Source organism: Macaca nemestrina, chromosome 7 (genome assembly GCF_043159975.1).
Source record: "Macaca nemestrina isolate mMacNem1 chromosome 7, mMacNem.hap1, whole genome shotgun sequence".
NCBI lineage: Eukaryota > Metazoa > Chordata > Mammalia > Primates > Cercopithecidae > Macaca > Macaca nemestrina.
The window spans coordinates 174,881,076-174,896,450 of NC_092131.1; the positions used below are offsets into that span (position 1 = coordinate 174,881,076).

At 58.9% G+C, this 15,375-nt stretch overlaps 1 protein-coding gene and 9 non-coding genes across 10 annotated transcripts in view; all 10 read left to right on the top strand.

The window, feature by feature from the left end:
* The window catches only part of LOC105499088 (collagen alpha-1(XXVII) chain B-like), a 252,065-nt gene that overhangs the window by 123,339 nt on the left and 113,351 nt on the right, over positions 1-15,375 (top strand). The window contains exons 54-69 of the mRNA XM_071099387.1: positions 298-343; positions 1,336-1,421; positions 1,545-1,631; positions 1,721-1,853; positions 2,235-3,768; positions 4,151-4,194; positions 4,887-5,013; positions 5,408-5,451; positions 6,802-6,932; positions 7,315-9,283; positions 10,036-10,104; positions 10,554-10,675; positions 11,057-11,100; positions 12,445-12,987; positions 14,334-14,462; positions 14,834-14,876. The gene's annotated coding sequence lies outside the window, so the exon portion shown is untranslated. The remainder of the gene's footprint in view (positions 1-297; positions 344-1,335; positions 1,422-1,544; positions 1,632-1,720; positions 1,854-2,234; positions 3,769-4,150; positions 4,195-4,886; positions 5,014-5,407; positions 5,452-6,801; positions 6,933-7,314; positions 9,284-10,035; positions 10,105-10,553; positions 10,676-11,056; positions 11,101-12,444; positions 12,988-14,333; positions 14,463-14,833; positions 14,877-15,375) is intronic.
* On the top strand, positions 9-90 carry LOC112423134 (small nucleolar RNA SNORD115). Its single transcript, XR_003013603.1, has one exon. It is a non-coding gene; the product is annotated as a small nucleolar RNA SNORD115 (small nucleolar RNA).
* On the top strand, positions 1,910-1,990 carry LOC112423121 (small nucleolar RNA SNORD115). The gene has a single exon (XR_003013591.1). It is a non-coding gene; the product is annotated as a small nucleolar RNA SNORD115 (small nucleolar RNA).
* On the top strand, positions 3,824-3,905 carry LOC112423103 (small nucleolar RNA SNORD115). Its single transcript, XR_003013573.1, has one exon. It is a non-coding gene; the product is annotated as a small nucleolar RNA SNORD115 (small nucleolar RNA).
* On the top strand, positions 5,075-5,156 carry LOC112423096 (small nucleolar RNA SNORD115). The gene has a single exon (XR_003013566.1). It is a non-coding gene; the product is annotated as a small nucleolar RNA SNORD115 (small nucleolar RNA).
* Positions 6,989-7,070, top strand: LOC112423093 (small nucleolar RNA SNORD115). Its single transcript, XR_003013563.1, has one exon. It is a non-coding gene; the product is annotated as a small nucleolar RNA SNORD115 (small nucleolar RNA).
* On the top strand, positions 8,915-8,995 carry LOC112423125 (small nucleolar RNA SNORD115). The gene has a single exon (XR_003013595.1). It is a non-coding gene; the product is annotated as a small nucleolar RNA SNORD115 (small nucleolar RNA).
* LOC112423047 (small nucleolar RNA SNORD115) lies at positions 10,731-10,811 on the top strand. Its single transcript, XR_003013523.2, has one exon. It is a non-coding gene; the product is annotated as a small nucleolar RNA SNORD115 (small nucleolar RNA).
* On the top strand, positions 12,630-12,710 carry LOC139355543 (small nucleolar RNA SNORD115). Its single transcript, XR_011606328.1, has one exon. It is a non-coding gene; the product is annotated as a small nucleolar RNA SNORD115 (small nucleolar RNA).
* LOC139355557 (small nucleolar RNA SNORD115) lies at positions 14,519-14,599 on the top strand. The gene has a single exon (XR_011606342.1). It is a non-coding gene; the product is annotated as a small nucleolar RNA SNORD115 (small nucleolar RNA).

The window sequence follows — 15,375 nt, forward strand, 5'->3', positions numbered from 1 at the left end:
ACTGGGTTGGGTCAATGATGAGAACCTTATATTGTCCTGAAGAGAGGTGATGACTTAAAAATCATGCTCAATAGGATTACGCTGAGGCCCAGCCTAGGGGAGAATTTTGGAAGAGGATGCTGGGATCCCGAGCTCCCTGGCATGGCCACTGTATTTTAGGCAGGAGACCTTGAGTTCTGAACGGCATCTCTGAGAGGCCCAACCCTGTCTCTGCGCTCCTCCTTGAGGCAGCCCAGGTTCGCTGTGTGGGCTTGGGCTCCGGTTCCCTGAGCCCCCATTCTCCCTTGTGTCTTTCAGTGAGCTCGTCTGGCTAGGTGGGGCCCCGAGGCATTGACTGGCATAGGTGAGTGGTCCTGCTGGGGTCATGGGTCATCAGCAGCGAGGGGTCACCGAGGGTCCGCCTTTGAGACAGGAGGGTTTCCATGGGCAGCCGACCTGAATCCGCACCATGGAGGGGTGGGTTGGTCCTCCAAGAGGGCTGCTTTTCTGGGAATCAGACCCAAGGAGGATGCCTTCCTGCAGCCCTGTGGGGATGATGGTGGTCCAGGCAGGAAAGGGTTCCTTCAGTCTCACATAGGGGAGCTCCCAGCTGAGTCTCGGTGCACTGGTCTGGCCTTGACGACTGACCAGGCCACATGAGGGGGCACAGGGGCTTCGGGATGCCATGGGGTCACACAGGAGCTCCCCATCCCCGGAGAAAGGTGGATTCGAGCTGCAGAGATTCAAGAATCACACACAAATTATTGCCCTGAATAGGACCGACCCTGTTGTGCAATGTGCCATCCCAGGGCACCTCTTTGAGCCTGAAGGGGGCGGTGCTGTTTCCCTAGGTTTGGGTCAAGGCTGAGCTCTGGCCGGTGCCTGGTGGTGCTATTGTCCAGTCATGGGCTCGTTAGTTTTAGGCCAAGGGGTCAGCTCTGTGTCTAAAGGATCCCCTGTACTGGGGATCTCCCCTTTCCTGTGGCTGGAAGTCACCCCTTCCCCACTGGCAAGAGTCTCCCCATTGGCAAGTGTCGGAAAGGGTGGCCTCCTGAGGTGGAAGGCCTGCTGTCAAGGGTCTTGTCCCTAGAATATGCTGCCCATGCTGCTTCTGAGCCACGGGGTCACCTCCAGGGTAGCGGGTCTTGGGCCCAAGAAAAGGAGAAGTCACCATGTGTCCCCGATTAGCTGAGTGTGGTCCTGCTCTGTGTTTAGGAGGTGCGTGGGGCATGGATGGGGACCCACCAGAGAAAGCATGTGGCCCTGGGACCCCAGGTTGCGATTTCCATTTCATGCTGGGATAGGGCACCTGGGTGGGTGCCCACAGTGCACAGGGATACGCTATGTGACTTGCAGGTCTGCAGCAGCATCTGGCACCCGGACCAGCCTCCTTGGTTGGCTGTGAGCTGAATGGTAGCCCTGGCCTGTGCCCAGTACATCTGGTATGACCCTGGGGTCCTGTAGGGGAGCCAGCATGGGCAGTGGAGGTGCTCATGGGACCTGCAGTAGGACACAGTCGGGGCTTCTTGCCCGAGCCCAGTGACCTGCCTATCCTGTCTTTCCAGGGTTCGGTGGCTAAGAGAGCATTGGGTGCCCTGAGTCCATGATGGGCCAGTGTTCCACGTGCATCCCATCACATGGGTCCATGGAGGGTGAGCATCCCCTCAGCCAACACACCCCACCTTCTGCCCCCAAGGAGGGGTGAGGTTGTGTTTGCACACCTGTCCTACTGTTTCCCCAGATGTTGAGCCCGGAGGAAGACTTTGCACTGGGCCCAATGGCCCCAGGTCAGCGTCCGTCAGCCAGGTGCCCAGCCTCTGGTGCACTGAAGATCAGGCCCTTCCTGGCACCTTGGTCTCCTGCACTGAGCTGTGGTGAGCACATCTGGATCCTGCTGGATGCATGTGCAGGGAGGGGGTTGCCCTGGGTTGGGTCGATGATGAGAACCTTATATTGTCTGAAGAGAGGTGATGACTTAAAAATCATGCTCAATAGGATTACGCTGAGGCCCAGTCTAGGTGAGGGTTTTGGAAGAGGATGCTGGGATCCGGAGGTCCCCAGGAGAGCCCCTATATTTTTGGCCGGAGACCTGGAGGACGTGAAGGGCATCTTGGGGGTGCCCGACCCTGTCTCTGCACTCCTCCATGAGGCAGCCTGGGCTCCCTGTGCGGGCTTGGTGTCGGCCCTCCAGTTCCCCAGGTTGAGGCACAGTGGAAGCTCGTTTCTGAGCCCCGTTCTCCCCTTGTGTCTTTCAGTGAGCTCTTCCACATGGGAGGGCCCCCTGGCATTCACTGGCATAGGTGAGTGGCTGGTATCATGGGCCTTGAGCCAGGCCGCGTGGGGTCGTCAAGGGTCAGCCTTTGGGAAAGAAGGGTTCCTCAGGGAGCCAACCTGAATCCCCACTGGGAAGAGATGGGTTCTCCAGGAGGGTGGCTTCCTGGGGACCAGGAACCAAGGAGGATGCCTTCCCTGAAGCCCTGCGGGGGTGACGGTGGTCCAGGCAGGAAAGGGTTCCTTCAGTTCCACCCACGGCAGCTCCCAGCTGAGTCTCGGTGCTTGCGTCTGGACTCGAGGACTGTCCTGGCCGTATGAGGGGAGCCACAGGAGCTCTGGGGTGCCATAGGGATCCCACAGGCGCTCTCTGTCCCTGGAGAAAGGTGGGTGATCGGGCCCATGGAGTTGAGCTGTTGAGATTCAAGGATTGCACCTGACACATGGCCCTGAATGGGACCCCCCCGTTAAGCAATGGGCCATCCCATGGGCCTCTTCAAGCCTGAAGGGCGTCGGTGCTGTTTCACTGGGTTTACATCAAGGCTGAGCTCTGGCTGGCGCCTGGTGGTGCTGCAGTCCAGCCCTTGGACTCATGGGCTTTGGGCCAAGGGTGCAGCCCGCATCCCGCTGGAAGTCACCCCTTCCCTGTGGCTCGAAGTTATCCCTTCCCAGTGGGCTAATGTCGGGAAGGGTGGCCTCCTGGAGTGGGAAGGCCCGCTGTTGAGGGTCTGGTCCTGGAAATTTGCTGCCCATGCTGCTTCTGAGCCATGGAGTCACCAGTGTGGTGGGGTCCTGGGCCCGAGGAAAGGAGAAGACACTGTTCTCCCTGATTAGTCCAGTGTGGCCAGGCTGTGTGTTTGTGAGGTGTGAGGGCATGGATGGAGACTCACCAGAGAAAGCACATGGCCCTGGGACCCCAGGTTGTGATTTCCAGTACATGCTTGGATACAGCACGTGGGTGGGTGCCCACCATGCACAGGGACTGGCTATGTGACTGCCAGCTCTGCAGCAGCATCAGGCATCCGGGCCAGCCTATTTGGTTGACCATGAACTGGTTGGTGGCCCTGGCCTGTGCCCGGTAGTCCTGGAGTGACCCTGGTGTCATGCAGGGGAGCTGGCATGTGTAGTGGAGGCGCCTGTGTGGCCTGCAGTAGGATACAGCCCTGGCTTGTAGCCTGAGCCCAGTGACCTACCTGTCCTGTCGTTTCAGGGTTCAGTGGTGGAGAGAACATCGGGTGCCCTGCGTCTGTGACGGGCCAGTATTCCACATGGATCTCATCACATGGTCCATGGAAGGCGAGCATCCCTGAGCTGGCACACCCCACCTTCTGCCCACATGGAGGGGTGAGGTTGTGTTTGGACACCTGTCCTCTTCCTGTTCCTCGAGATGGTGACCCCGGATGAGGACTCGTGTTGGGCCCACTGTCCCCGGGCCAGGGTCCATCAGCCAGGTGCCTAGCCCCTGTTGCACTGAAGCTCTGGCCCTTCCTGTCGCCTTGGTCTCTGCATTGAGCTTGGGTAAGCCCATCCAGGTGCCATTGGATGCCTAAGCAGGGAGGGGGTGCCCTGGGTTGGGTCGATGATGAGAACCTTATATTGTTCTGAAGAGAGGTGATGACTTAAAAATCATGCTCAATAGGATTACGCTGAGGCCCAGCCTAGATGAGAATTTTGGAGGAGGATGCTGGGATCCCTAGGTCCCCAACAGGGCCACTGTAGTTTGGGCTGGAGACCTGGAGTCCTTGAAGGGCACCTGGAGGGGGCCCAAACCTGTCTCTACGTTCCTCCGTGAAGCAGTCCAGGCTCTCTATGCAAGCTTCGTGTCAGTACTCCGATTCCCCTGGGCGGTGCATGTGAGGGGCTCATCCCTGAGCCCCTTTTCTCCCCTTGTGTCTTTCAGTGAACTCCTTCACCCAGGAGGACCCCTGGCCTCGAGCGGCATAGGTGAGTGAATCCTGCTAGGCTCATGGGCCATGGACCAGGCCACATGGGGTCCCTGAGGGTCATCCTTCAGGACAGAAGGGATCTGACCCAAGGAAGGCACCTTCCCTGAAGCGCTGCAGGAGTGACATTGGTCCAGGCAAGAAAGGATTCCATTAGTCCCACGCAGGGCAGCTCCCAGCTGAGACTGGGCGCTAGGGTCTGGCCTTGAGGACTGCCCAGGCCACATGAGGGTGGCCCCAGGCTGTGATTTTCAGTGCGTGCTTAGAAAGGGAGTCTGTGCACCCTCCCCATGCAGGGGCAGGCTGTGCGTCTGCCAGGTCTACAGTGGCGCCTAGCTTCAGAGCAAGCCTCCTTGGTTTGCCTGAGCTGGTTGGTGATCCTGGCTCCTACCCAGGGGTCACAGTGCAGCCCAGGAAGTGCAGGGAAGCTGGCTTGGACAGTGGAGGTGCTCCAGGGGCCTGCGGTAGGGCACAGCCTGGGCATCTTGCTTGAGCCTAGTTACTCGGCTGTCCTGTCCTTCCAGGGTTCAGTGGTGGGTACGAGGGTTCCCCGGGTCCATAACTGTCCCTATTTCACATGGATCCCATCACATGAATCCATGGAGGTAGAGCATGTGTAGCCAGCAGCCCCTCCCTGCTTTCCTGCATGGAATCTTAAGACCCTGTTTGGACACCTTTCCCCTGTCCCTCCAGATGGTGAGCACAGAGGAAGAATTGCCTTGAGCCCTTTGGCCCTGGACCAGTGTCTGTCAATCACGTGCTCAGACTCCCGTGTGCTAAAGCTTAGGTCCTTCCTGTCATCCTGGTCTCCTGCACTGAGGTATGGTGAGCCCATCCGGGTCCCTCTGGATATGTGAGTAGGGATGGGGGTGTCCTGGGTTGGGTCGATGATGAGAACCTTATATTGTCCTGAAGAGAGGTGATGACTTAAAAATCATGCTCAATAGGATTACGCTGAGGCCCAACTTAGGTGAGAATTTTGAAAGAGGATGCTGGGAATCACAAGGTCCCTGGCAGGACCACTGTGTTTTAGGCTGGAGACCTCAGGGCCCTGAAGGGCATCTCATGGAGGGGTGCCCAACCCTGTCTGTGCTCCTTCATTAGGCATTCCAGGCTTCCTGTGTGGGCTTGGTGTCCGCGCTAAGCTTCCCCGGGCGGGGGTGGGACACATTGGCGGCTCCTTCCTGAGTCAAATTCTTCTCGGTGTCTTTCAGTGAGCTCTTCCCACCAGCAGACCCCCTGGGATTGACTGGCATAGGTGAGTGGATATGCTCGTGTCATGGGCCATTAGCCAAGCAGCATGGGGTCCCCGAGGGTCAGCCCTCAGGCCACCTGGGTTTCCTCAGGAGCCGATCTGAATCCCGACTGGGGATGTGTTCTCCAGAAGGGAGGCTTCCTTGGGAAGTGGACACAAGGCAGAGGCCTTCTCTGAAGCTCTGCAGGGGTGACAGTGGTCCAGGCAGGAAAGGGTTTCCTCAGCCCCACCCAGGGCAGTGGAGCTGGGCAGTGCCCAGCTCAGCCTTGGTGCTCGGGTCAGGCCTCTAGGATGGCCAAGCCACATGACAGGGCCACAAGGGCTCTGGGGCACCATGGGCATCTCACAGGGGCTCTCCAACCCCAGAGAAGGGTGGGCAATTTGGCCTGTTGGGTCGGGCTGTGGAGATTCGAGGATTGCACCAAACCCATGACCCTCAATGGGACCGACCCTGTTAAGCAATGGGCCCTCCCAGTAACACCTCTTTGAGCCATGTGGGGGTGGCGCTGTTTCTCTGAGGTAGGGTCCAGACTAGCTCTGGCCAGTCGCTGATGGTGGTGCAATCCAGCCATGAGACTTGTGGGCTTTGGGCCAAGGGTGCAGCCCGTCTCCCGCTGGAGGGTCACCCTTTCCTTATGGGCGAGTGGCGGGGAGGGTATCCTCCTGAGGTGGGAAAGCCTGCTGTGGAAGGAACTTTCCTGGAAATTTGCACTCCAGGCTGCTTCTGAGCCATGAGGTCATCTCCAGGGTGGCGGTGTCTTGGGCCCAAGGAAAGGAGAAGACACCATATGTCTCCCGGTTGACTGAGTGTGGCCCCGCTCTGTGTGTGGGAGGTGTTGTGTGGGGCATGGATTGGGACCCACCAGAGAAAGCTTGTGGCCCTGAAGCCTCAGGCTGCGATTTCCAGTGCACCTTGAGGAGAGGCCTGGGTGCTTGCCCTCCATGCACAGGGCAGGCTGTGCAACTTCCGGGTTGGCAGTGGCGCATGGCGTCCGGGCCAGCGTCCTGGGTTCGCTGTGAGCTGGTTGGTGTCCCTGGCCCCTGCCCAGGGGTCCCGGTGCCGCCCGGGGTCATGAGGAAAGCCAGCATGGGCGAGGGAGGTGCTTGAGAGGCCTGCAGTAGGGCACAGCCCGGGTGTCTTGCCCAAGCCCAGGAACCTGTCGGCCCTGTCCTTCCATGGTTCAGTGGTTGGGGAGCAAAGGGTCCACCACGTCTGAGACACATCAGTGTTTCACATGGATCTCATCACATGGGTCCACAGAGAGAGAGCAAGTGTGAGCTGGCATCCTCCACCCCCTTCCCTGTCTGGAGGCCTGAGCCCCTGGTTGGACACATGTCCTCCCGTCCCCCCAGGTGGTGACCCCAGAGGAAGACTTGCCTTTGGGTCGCTGGCCCCAGGCCGGTGGTCATCATCCAGGTGCCCAACTTTGGTGCACTAAAGCTCAGGCCCTTCCTGGCACCCTGGTCTCCTGCACTGAGCTATGGTGAGCACATCTGGGTCCCATTGGATGCGTGTGTGGGGAAGGGGGTGCCCTGGGTTGGGTCGATGATGAGAACCTTATATTGTCCTGAAGAGAGGTGATGACTTAAAAATCATGCTCAATAGGATTACGCTGAGGCCCAGCCTAGGGGAGAATTTTGGAAGAGGACGCTGGGATCCCATGGTCCCAGCAGGGCCACGGTATTTTGGACTGGAGACCTGGAGGCCCTGAAGGGCATCTCAGGAATGCCCAACCCTGTCTCTGCACTCGTCCTTGAGGCAGCCCCGGCTCCCTGTGTGGGCTTGGTGTCGGCCCTTCAGTTCCCCACGGGCGGCGCATATTGGAGGCTCCTTCCTGAGCCCCGGTTCTCCCGTGTGTCTTTCAGTGAACTCTTCTGTCCACACGAGTCCCTGGCCTTGAGTGGGCTAGGTAAGTGGATCCTGCTGGGGCCATGGGCCATGAGCCAGGCAGCTTTGGGTCACTGAGGGTCACCCTTCAGGCCAAGAGGGATTCCTCAGGGACCCAACCTGAAACCACCAGGGATGGATGGTTTCTCCAGAGGGCAGCTTCCTTGGACATCTGTCCCTAGAAGGACGCATTCCTTGGAGCTATGCAGAAATGATGGCGGTCCAGGCAGGAAAGGGTTCCTTCAACCCAACACAGTGTATGTCCTAGCTGAGACTCATTGCATGAGTCAGGCCTGAAGGACTTCCCAGGCCACATGAGGGGGTCTGCAGTATCTGCGGGGGCCACAGGTGTTATGCGGGAGCTCTTGGTGCCCGAGGCCTGTGGAGGGGTAGGGTGAGGGTGATCAGGCTTATGGAGTTGGGCTGTGAAGATTCAAGGATTGGTCCCAACCCATGGCCCAGAATGGACCGACATTGTTGAGCAAGTGGCCATCCCAGCAGTGCCTCCTTGAGCCTGGTTGGGGCAGTGTGGCCTCAGTGGGGTTGGGTCAAGGCTGACCTCTTGCCTTCACCTGGTGGTGCTGCAGACTGGCCCTGGGAATCGTGGGCTTTGGGCCAAGAGTGCAGCCCGCAGCCCGCTAAAGGTCACCCCTCGTTGAAGTGGAGTGGCCAGAAGAGTGGGATCGTGTTGGGGAAATCCCACTGTAAAGGGTCCTGTCCTGGCAATTTGCTGCCCTGGATGCTTCTGAGACATGGGGTCACCGCCAGGGTGGCATGTTTTTGAGCCGAAAGAAAGGAGAGGACATCATGTTTCCCCTGATTGGCCGAGTGTGGCCTGGCTCTGTATTTGGGAGGCGTGTGGTACATGAATGGGGACCCACCAGAGAAGACACATGGCCCTTGGGACCCAGGATGTGATTTCCTGTGTGAGCTTGTAGAGGTCACCTGGATGGGTGCATTCCATGCCCAGGGGCAGGCTGTGTGAGTGCCACGTCTGCAGTGGCACATGGCATCCAGGCCAGCCTCCTTGGTTTGCCATGAGCTGGTTGGCCCTGACCCAGGCCCAGTGGTCTGGTGCGGCCCTGGGGTCATGTGGGGGAACCGATGTCGGCAGGGGAAGTGCTCTCTGGGCCTGCCGTAGGGTGTGGCCCATGGTAGGGTGCGGCCCGGGGGTTCTGGTCTGAGCACAGTGACCCACCTGCCCTGTCCTTCCAGGGTTCGGCGATGGGGAGGGTCAAGGGTCCCCTGCGTTCATGATGAGTCCGTGTTCCCCACAGATCTCATCACATGGGTCCATGGAGGGCAAAGATAGGTGAGCTGGCACCCCCTGCACACTTCCCTGTGTGGAGTGGTGAGGCCATTTGGACCCATGTCTTCCACCTGTCCCCTCAGATGGTGAGCCCCGAGGAAGAATTGCTTTGGGCCTCCTTGCCCCAGGCCAGTGTCCATCAGCCAGGTGCCCAGCCCCCGGTGCACTGACGCTCAGACCCTCCTGGTGTCCCAGTCTCCTGCATTGAGCTGTGGTGAGCCCATCTGGGTTCCTGTGATGACTGTGCAGGGAGGGGTTTGCCCTGGGTTGGGTCGATGATGAGAACCTTATATTGTCTGAAGAGAGGTGATGACATAAAAATCATGCTCAATAGGATTACGCTGAGGCCCAGCCTGGGTGAGAATATTGGAGGAGGATTCTGGGAATTACAAGTTCCCCGGCAGGAGCACTGTATTTTGGGCTGGAGACCTGGAGGCTCTGAGGGCATCTGGAGGGTGCCCAACCCTGTCTCTGCGTTCCACCGTGAGGCAGCCCAGGCTCACTATGTGGGCTTGGTGTCAGCCCTCCCATTACCTGGGGGCAGGGTACTTTGGTGGCTCCTTCCTGAGCCCCCATTCTCCCCTGTGTCTTTCACTGAGCTCTTCTGCCCAGCAGACTCCTGGCATTGACCAGCATAGGTGAGTGGATCCTGGCGGCATCATGGGTGATGAGTCAGGCTGCGTGTGGGGTTACCAAGTATTAGCCTTCAGGCAGGAGGGTTTCCTCAGGAAGTTGACCTGAATTTTCACTGTGGAGAGATGGGTTTGTCCTCTAGGAAAGCAGCTTCCTGGGGAATGAGACCCAAGACGATGCCTTCCCTAAAGCCTGCAGGGGTGACAGTAGTCCAGTCTGGAAGGGGTTTCTTTAGTCTCCTGCAGGGCAGCTCCCAGCTGACACATGGTGTGTGAGTCTGTCCCTTCCCCAGATAGGGGTGGGCAGTTGGGCCCATGGGGTCAGGCTGTGGAGACTCAAGGATCACACCCCACTCATGGCCCTTAATGCCAATGACCCTGTTGAGCAATGGGAGACCCCAGTGGCGCTTCCGGGAACCTGGTGGGTGGCAGCTTGGCTTCAACTATTTGGATCAAGGCTGAGCCACGGCTGGTGCTTCATGGTGCTCCAGGCTGGCCCTGGGATCATGGGCTTTGGGTCAAGGGTGCAGCCCACCTACTGCTGGGGGTCACCCTTTCTTCGAGGTCAATCCTGGGAAGGGTTGCGTCCCGAGGTTTGAAGGCCCCCTCATAAGGGACCTGTCCCAGGAATTTGTTGCCCAGGCTGCTTCTGAGCCATGGGGTCACCTCCAGGGTGGCAGGGTCCCGGGCCCAAGGAAAGGAGGGGGCACCATGTGGCTCCTGGTTGCCCAAGTGTGGTCGAGCTCTGTGTTTGACAGGGGTCTGGGATGTGGATGAGGACCCAGCAGAGAAAGCATGTGGCCCTGGGCCCCAGGCTGCGATTTCTGGTGCGTGCTTGGAGAGGGAGCCTGGCTGGGTGTCCTCCCTGTACTGGGGCAGGCTGTGGGACTGCCAGGTCAGCGGCAGTGCCTGGCATCCGGGCCAGCCTCCTTGGTTGGCCGTGAGCTGGTTGGTGACCTTGGACCCTGCCCAGGGGTTCTGTTGTGGTCCAGAGTCATGCAGTGGAGCCACCATAAGCAGTGGAGGTGCTGCAGGAGCTGCTGTATGGCACAGCCTGGGCATCTTGCCTGAACCCAGTCTCTCGCCTCCTCTGTCCTTTGAGGGTTTGGTGGCAGAGAGGGCCAAGGGTTCCCTGGGTCCATGACTGTCATTATTTCATATAGATCCCATCACATGGGTCCATGGAGGGAGAGCATGTGAGCCCCAGCACCCCCTCCTCACTTTCCCGCACAGAGGCATGAAGCCCCATTTCGACATCTGTCCCCTGTCCCTCCAGATGGTGACCCCAGAGGAAGACTTGCGTTGTGCCCACTGGACCCAGGCCAGTGGCCAGTTGCCAAACCCCTGTTGAGCTGAAGCTCAGGCCCTCCTGGGTCCTGGTCTCCTGCATTGAGCTTGGTGAGCACATCTTGGTCCTTCTGGATAGGTGTGTGGGGAGGGGGTGCCCTGGGTTGGGTCGATGATGAGAACCTTATATTGTCTGAAGAGAGGTGATGACATAAAAATCATGCTCAATAGGATTACGCTGAGGCCCAGCCTGGGTGAGAATTTTGGAAGAGGATGCTGGGAAACATGAGTTCCCTGTGAGGTCCACTGTATTTTGGGCTGGAGACCTGGAGGCTCTGAGGGCATCTAGAGGGTGCCCAACCCTGTCTCTGCACTCCTCCGTGAAGCAGCCCAGGCTCACTATGTGGGCTTGGTGTCAGCCCTCCCCTTACCTGGGGGCAGGGTACTTTGGTGGCTCCTTCCTGAGCCCGCATTCTCCCCTGTGTCTTTCAGTGAGCTCTTCTGCCCAGCAGACGCCCTGGCAGTGACCAGCATAGGTGAGTGGGTCCTGGTGGCATCATGGGTGATGAGTCAGGCTGCGTGGGGTCACCAAGTATTAGCCTTCAGGCAGGAGGCTTTCCTCGGGGAGTCGACCTGAATTTCCACTGTGGAGAGATGGGTTTGTCCTCCAGGAGGGTGGCTTCCTGGGGAATCAGACCCAAGACGATGCCTTCCCTGAAGCCCTGCAGGGTGACAGTGGTCCAGTCTGGAAAGGGTTCCTTCAGTCTCATGCAGGGTAGCTCCCAGCTGACTCTTCGTTTGCAAGTCTTTCCTTGAAGACTGCCCAAGACAAATGAGCAGGACAGCAGAGGCTCTGGGGTGGCACAGGGATCACACGGGGACTCTCCCTCCCCAGAGAGGGGTGGGCAATCAGGCCCATGGGGTCAGGTTGTGGAGATTGAAGGATCACACCCCCACTCATGGCACTAAATGCGAATGACCCTGTTGAGCAATGGGCCACCCCAGTGGCGCCTCCATGAGCCTGGTGGGTGGCGACTCGGCTTCAACTGGTTGGGTCAAGGCTGAGCCATGGCTGGTGCTTTGTCGTGCTGTAGGCCGACCCTGGGACTCATGGGCTTTGGGTCAAGGATTCAGCCCGCCTGCTGCTGGGGGTCACCCCTAATTCGAGGTCAGTGGTGGGAAGGGTCACATCCCCAGGTTGGAAGGCCCCCTCATGAGGACCTGTCCTGGGAATTTGTGGCCCAGGCTGCTCCTGAGCCATGGGGTCACCTCCAGGATGGTGGGGTCTTGGGCCCAAGGAAAGGGAGAGGCACTGTGTAGCTCCTGATTGGCCAACTGTGGCCCAGCTCTCTGTTTGACAGGGGTCTTGGGTGTGTGTGAGGACCCCCCAGAGAAAGCACGTGGCGCTTGGGCCCAGGCTGCGATTGCTGGTGCGTGCTTCGAGAGGGAGCCTGAGCTGGTGTCCTCCCTGTACCGGGGCAGGCTGTGGGACTGCCAGGTCGACAGCAGTGCCTGGCATCCAGGCCAGCCTCCTTAGTTGGCCGTAAGCTGGTTGATGACCTTGGACCCTGCCCAGGGGTTCTGTTGTGGTCCAGAGTCGTGCAGTGGAGCCAGCATGGGCAGTGGAGGTGTCACAGGGGCTGCTGTATGGCACAGCCTGGGCATCTTGCCTGAACCCAGTGACTCGCCTACCCTGTCCTTTGAGAGTTTGGTGGCAGAGAGGGCCAAGGGTTCCCTGGGTCCATGATTGTCATTATTTCATATAGATCCCATCACATGGGTCCATGGAAGGGAGAGCATGTGTGAGCCAGCACACCTTCCTCCCTTTCCCAAACAGAGGCGTGAAGCCCTGTTTGGACACCTATCCCCTGTCCCTCCAGATGGTGACCCCAGAGGAAGACTTGCATTGTGCCCGCTGGCCCCAGGCCAGTGGCCGTGAGCCAGTTGCCCAACCCCTGTTGCGCTGAAGCTCAGGCCCTCCTGGGCCCTGGTCTCCTGCATTGAGCTTGGTGAGCACATCTCGGTCCTGCTGGATACGTGTGTGGGTAGGCGGGTGCCCTGGGTTGGGTCGATGATGAGAACCTTATATTGTCTGAAGAGAGGTGATGACATAAAAATCATGCTCAATAGGATTACGCTGAGGCCCAGCCTAGGGGAGAATTTTGGAAGACGACAGTGGAAAACATGAGTTCCCTGTGAGGTCCACTGTATTTTGGGCTGCAGACCTGGAGGCTCTGAGGGCATCTGGAGGGTGCCCAACCCTGTCTCTGCACTCCTCCGTGAGGCAGCCCAGGCTCACTATGTGAGCACTCCTGTTACGCAGGTGCGGGGCACTTTGGTGGCTCCTTCCTGAGCTTCCATTCTCCCCTGTGTCTTTCAGTGAGCTCTTCTGCCCAGCAGACTCTTGGCATTGACCAGCATAGGTGAGTGGATCCTGGCGGCATCATGGGTGATGAGTCAGGCTGCGTGTGGGGTTACCAAGTATTGGCCTTCAGGCAGGAGGGTTTCCTCAGGGAGTTGACCTGAATTTTCACTGTGGCGACATGGGTTTGTCCTCTAGGAAGGCAGCTTCCTGGGGGATCAGACCCAAGACGATGCCTTCCCTGAAGCCCTGCAGGGGTGACAGTGGTCCAGTCTGGAAAGGGTTCCTTCAGTCTCATGCAGGGCAGCTCCCAGCTGACACTTCATGTGCAAGTCTTTCCTTGAAGACTGCCCAAGACAAATGAGCGGGACAGCAGAGGCTCTGGGGTGGCACAGGGATCACACGGGGACTCTCCCTCCCCAGAGAGGGGTGGGCAATCAGGCCCATGGGGTCAGGTTGTGGAGATTCAAGGATCACGCCCCACTCATGGCACTAAATGCGAATGACCCTGTTGAGCAATGGGCCACCCCAGTGGCGCCTCCATGAGCCTGGTGGGTGGCGACTCGGCTTCAACTGGTTGGGTCAAGGCTGAGCCATGGCTGTTGCTTTGTCGAGCTGTAGTCCAACCCTGGGACTCATGGGCTTTGGGTCAAGGATTCAGCCCGCCTGCTGCTGGGGGTCACCCCTTATTCGAGGTCAGTGGTGGGAACGGTCATGTCCCCAGGTTGGAAGGCCCCCTCATGAGGGACCTGTCCTGGGACTTTGTGGCCCAGGCTGCTCCTGAGCCATGGGGTCACCTCCAGGATGGTGGGGTCTTGGGCCCAAGGAAAGGAGAGGGCACTATGTAGCTCCTGATTGGCCAAGTGTGGCCCAGCTCTGTTTTTGACAGGGGTCTTGGGTGTGTGTGAGGACCCCCCAGAGAAAACACGTGGCGCTTGACCCCTGGCTGCGATTGCTGGTGCGTGCTTGGAGAGGGAGCCTGAGTTGGTGTCCTCCCTGTACAGGGGCAGGCTGTGGGACTGCCAGGTCGACAGCAGTGCCTGGCATCCAGGCCAGCCTCCTTAGTTGGCAGTAAGCTGGTTGATGACCTTGGAACCTGCCCAGGGGTTCTATTGTGGTCCAGAGTCGTGTAATGGAGCCAGCATGGGCAGTGGAGGTGTCACAGGGGCTGCTGTATGGCACAGCCTGGGCATCTTGCCTGAACCCAGTGACTCGCCTACCCTGTCCTTTGAGAGTTTGGTGGCAGAGAGGGCCAAGGGTTCCCTGGGTCTATGATTGTCATTATTTCATATAGATCCCATCACATGGGTCCATGGAGGGAGAGCATGTGTGAGCCAGCACACCTTCCTCCCTTTCCCAAACAGAGGCGTGAAGCCCTGTTTGGACACCTATCCCCTGTCCCTCCAGATGGTGACCCCAGAGGAAGACTCGCATTGTGCCCGCTGGCCCCGGGCCAGCGGCCGTGAGCCAGTTGCCCAACCCCTGTTGCGCTGAAGCTCAGGCCCTCCTGGGCCCTGGTCTCCTGCATTGAGCTTGGTGAGCACATCTCGGTCCTGCTGGATACGTGTGTGGGTAGGCGGGTGCCCTGGGTTGGGTCGATGATGAGAACCTTTTATTGTCTGAAGAGAGGTGATGACATAAAAATCATGCTCAATAGGATTACGCTGAGGCCCAGCCTAGGGGAGAATTTTGGAAGAGGACGCTGGGAAACATGAGTTCCCCGTGAGATCCACTGTATTTTGGGCTGCAGACCTGGAGGCTCTGAGGGCATCTGGAGGGTGCCCAACCCTGTCTCTGCACTCCTCCGTGAGGCAGCCCAGGCTCACTATGTGAGCACTCCTGTTACCCAGGTGCGGGGCACTTTGGTGGCTCCTTCCTGAGCTCCCATTCTCCCCTGTGTCTTTCAGTGAGCTCTTCTGCCCAGCAGCCTCTTGGCATTGACCAGCATAGGTGAGTGGATCCTGGCGGCATCATGGGTGATGAGTCAGGCTGCGTGTGGGGTTACCAAGTATTGGCCTTCAGGCAGGAGGGTTTCCTCAGGGAGTTGACCTGAATTTCCACTGTGGAGAGATGGGTTTGTCCTCTAGGATGGCAGCTTCCTGGGGAATCAGACCCAAGACGATGCCTTCCGTGAAGCCCTGCAGTGGTGAGAGTGGTCCAGTCTGGAAAGGGTTCCTTTAGCCTCATGCAGGGCAGCTCCCAGCTGACACATGGTGTGTGAGTCTGTCCCTTCCCCAGAGAGGGGTGGGCAGTTGGGCCCATGGGGTCAGCCTGTGGAGATTCAAGGATCACACCCCACTCATGGCCCTGAATGCGAATGACCCTGCTGAGCAATGGGCGACCCCAGTGGCGCTTCCTGGAACCTGGTGGGTGGCAGCTTGGCATCAACTGGTTGGGTCAAAGCTGAGCCATGGCTGGTGCTTCATGGTGCTCCAGGCTGGCCCTGGGA